General features: G+C 56.4%; 1 long non-coding RNA gene across 1 annotated transcript; it reads left to right on the plus strand.

Moving 5' to 3' along the window:
- Positions 1–2,091: 2,091 nt before the first annotated feature.
- Positions 2,092–3,163, plus strand: LOC139786885 (uncharacterized). Its single transcript, XR_011722452.1, has 3 exons — positions 2,092–2,384; positions 2,483–2,607; positions 2,870–3,163. It is a non-coding gene; the product is annotated as an uncharacterized lncRNA (long non-coding RNA).
- The last annotated feature ends 908 nt before the right edge of the window (positions 3,164–4,071 follow it).

Consider the following 4,071-nt stretch of genomic DNA (forward strand, 5'->3'; position numbering starts at 1 on the left):
GGTCCGTCGCGTGTCCCTCCGCCGCGCCGCGGGACATTTCCACGCCTCGCTCGCTCGCACGGTCCGTCGCGTGTCCCTCCGCCGCGCCGCGGGACATTTGCACGCCTCGCTCGCTCGCACGGTCCGTCGCGTGTCCCTCCGCCGCGCCGCGGGACATTTGCCACGCCTCGCTCGCTCGCACGGTCCGTCGCGTGTCCCTCCGCCGCGCCGCGGGACATTTGCCACGCCTCGCTCGCTCGCACGGTCCGTCGCGTGTCCCTCCGCCGCGCCGCGGGACATTTCCACGCCTCGCTCGCTCGCACGGTCCGTCGCGTGTCCCTCCGCCGCGCCGCGGGACATTTCCACGCCTCGCTCGCTCGCACGGTCCGTCGCGTGTCCCTCCGCCGCGCCGCGGGACATTTCCACGCCTCGCTCGCTCGCACGGTCCGTCGCGTGTCCCTCCGCCGCGCCGCGGGACATTTCCACGCCTCGCTCGCTCGCACGGTCCGTCGCGTGTCCCTCCGCCGCGCCGCGGGACATTTCCACGCCTCGCTCGCTCGCACGGTCCGTCGCGTGTCCCTCCGCCGCGCCGCGGGACATTTCCACGCCTCGCTCGCTCGCACGGTCCGTCGCGTGTCCCTCCGCCGCGCCGCGGGACATTTCCACGCCTCGCTCGCTCGCACGGTCCGTCGCGTGTCCCTCCGCCGCGCCGCGGGACATTTCCACGCCTCGCTCGCTCGCACGGTCCGTCGCGTGTCCCTCCGCCGCGCCGCGGGACATTTCCACGCCTCGCTCGCTCGCACGGTCCGTCGCGTGTCCCTCCGCCGCGCCGCGGGACATTTCCACGCCTCGCTCGCTCGCACGGTCCGTCGCGTGTCCCTCCGCCGCGCCGCGGGACATTTCCACGCCTCGCTCGCTCGCACGGTCCGTCGCGTGTCCCTCCGCCGCGCCGCGGGACATTTCCACGCCTCGCTCGCTCGCACGGTCCGTCGCGTGTCCCTCCGCCGCGCCGCGGGACATTTCCACGCCTCGCTCGCTCGCACGGTCCGTCGCGTGTCCCTCCGCCGCGCCGCGGGACATTTCCACGCCTCGCTCGCTCGCACGGTCCGTCGCGTGTCCCTCCGCCGCGCCGCGGGACATTTGCCACGCCTCGCTCGCTCGCACGGTCCGTCGCGTGTCCCTCCGCCGCGCCGCGGGACATTTCCACGCCTCGCTCGCTCGCACGGTCCTTCGCGTGTCCCTCCGCCGCGCCGCGGGACATTTGCCACGCCTCGCTCGCTCGCACGGTCCGTCGCGTGTCCCTCCGCCGCGCCGCGGGACATTTGCACGCCTCGCTCGCTCGCACGGTCCGTCGCGTGTCCCTCCGCCGCGCCGCGGGACATTTGCACGCCTCGCTCGCTCGCACGGTCCATCGCGTGTCCCTCCGCCGCGCCGCGGGACATTTCCACGCCTCGCTCGCTCGCACGGTCCGTCGCGTGTCCCTCCGCCGCGCCGCGGGACATTTCCACGCCTCGCTCGCTCGCACGGTCCGTCGCGTGTCCCTCCGCCGCGCCGCGGGACATTTCCACGCCTCGCTCGCTCGCACGGTCCGTCGCGTGTCCCTCCGCCGCGCCGCGGGACATTTCCACGCCTCGCTCGCTCGCACGGTCCGTCGCGTGTCCCTCCGCCGCGCCGCGGGACATTTCCACGCCTCGCTCGCTCGCACGGTCCGTCGCGTGTCCCTCCGCCGCGCCGCGGGACATTTGCACGCCTCGCTCGCTCATACGGTCTCGTCGCGTGTCCCTCCGCCGCGCCGCGGGACATTTGCACGCCCTCGCTCGCTCATACGGTCCGTCGCGTGTCCCTCCGCCGCGCCGCGGGACATTTGCAACGCCTCGCTCGCTCATACGGTCCGTCGCGTGTCCCTCCGCCGCGCCGCGGGACATTTACACGCCTCGCTCGCTCATACGGTCCGTCGCGTGTCCCTCCGCCGCGCCGCGGGACATTTACACGCCTCGCTCGCTCATACGGTCCGTCGCGTGTCCCTCCGCCGCGCCGCGGGACATTTACACGCCTCGCTCGCTCATACGGTCCGTCGCGTGTCCCTCCTCCGCGCCGCGAGACATACGCTCATAAAGTTAAGCGTATAAAAAATCTTGTCTGCAAAAGACATCATCAAGGGAATAATTTGTAATTCTTTTCAGCAATTACATTTCCATTAAGCGAGAAAAGTCAAGAAACATTTCGACTATATTGCAACAACGTCGTAAAATTAATGCAATATAGCTGAAATGGCTTCTTGATTTATCTTGCTTAATGGCAATGAAATCACACTGCATTGCCACGAGTCTCAATGTGGCTCGAGACTCCTAGCTGACCCGGAGATGGAAGTGGATTTTGTGGCCTGAAGCGCTTAAAAGAAAGTGGTGAGTGTAATTCATTTTCACGTACTATGTCACTTATGTCATAAAATTTTCTATCTCTTCTGTCTTTACTTATCGAATCGTTCATTTGAATGTTTCAGAAAATAACGACGCAGAAGGTGACATCGGAGCAGCGAGGGAATCCTGCGTAGCTGACATTCCGAGCAGCCTGAGAGGAGGAGGAGGCCTAGGATAGGCATCGGGCATCGGCGTACCAACACTTCTGGTAAATGTTACTTTTTATTTTTTCTAAAGATATTATAGAATCTCTCTTTTCGTTTGTGCTTATTCAGTTGCTACATTAAACCGTGTTTCGGAATTCAAATTAGTAAAAAGAAATATTTTGAAAAATTTGATTCAAGTTTTGATTCTAATGTAGAGACCTTTTTCGAAGAAGTAATTTAAAATATAATATTAATCTGAATACGAATAAGATGTTCGATGCGCGTGACAATTATTTAATCGATTCGATTATTTTTATGTTACAGAAAATATCCACGCGGGAAGGAGCAACGTTGCTTCGCATCGAGGGAACACGAGGGACATCCCGAGCAGCCTTAGAGGAGGAGGAGGCCAGGGAGAGGCATCAGGCGCCGGCGGAACAACATGCGGTAAATATAATTGGTTTATACATATTGTGTTTCGCGGAAAGTTTAACCAATCGGTTTTTCAATATCGATTAGTAAATTTAGCCAGAGAGTAGAAATTAAAAGAGTTTAATTTTTAAAATTCTATTTAAAATTCTTGTGTTCAGTAAATAGAGTATACTTTTAAGAAATTAAATGTGATTTTTTTATTAAATTTGTTTAACGAATTAAAATATAGTATTCCGTGTTTTACGTTCGGTAATTATTTTTCGAAATACAGACCGTCTAAAAAATATTGTCTATAAATGACATCACGCTTATAAAGTTAAGCAGTGTAAAAAATCTTGTCTATAAATGATCACGCTTATAAAGTTAAGGGTGTAAAAAATTTTGTCTGCAAAAGACATTATACTTGAAAAATTTTTTATTTAAACTAACAAAGAGTGAGAGACAATATCTTACGTTCTGCACACGAAGCTGACCAATGTGTGCGTTCGAATCACGGGACTTTTAAATCTTGAAGTTTTACGAAGGTTCTCTGAGACGCCTTGCGCTTTGTCTCGGTACACCAAGCAGCTATTTCCTCCTGCATTTCCTCCCATGTTTTTCTTCACGGTCCAAGTGGGTCTCAAAAACTTTCATTCTCCGACCTGATTATACACCACTAGCACGTCTTCGTCTTCGTACAAGCGAATAGAATGAATTTGTCGAATGTTCGATAATTTCGTGCTCAATTCCTGAAATCTCCAGCCGTTGTACTGATAAATTCCCACGGTACCCTGCTCTAAATGCGAGAAGGATGACAGTGTTTTCCATCGTCAGGGAATGAATATACCTCGTCGGAGCGATTTTTTGAAATGGTACAAAGCGGCCGTACATCTCCTTATACAAGAGTGTGGACTCGTTACCAGGCCAAAATCAGAAACGCTCTTCGAAATGACCCTCTTTGAAATGAAACGAACTGACGTCGTTAGCATAACGTAATTTCTGCATTTCTACGAATCTATTAGAACGCACGGAAAACCGGAGTATCTTCGTGAGCGATCCTACGACGACGACGTGCATGAAACTCTTGTTCTGGAAGGGCAAGAGCTTTCTCGCTC

The sequence above is a fragment of the Temnothorax nylanderi genome, unplaced genomic scaffold (genome assembly GCF_030848795.1).
Source record: "Temnothorax nylanderi isolate EJ_2023f unplaced genomic scaffold, tnyl_v1.0 TNYL_tig1180_pilon, whole genome shotgun sequence".
Lineage (NCBI taxonomy): Eukaryota > Metazoa > Arthropoda > Insecta > Hymenoptera > Formicidae > Temnothorax > Temnothorax nylanderi.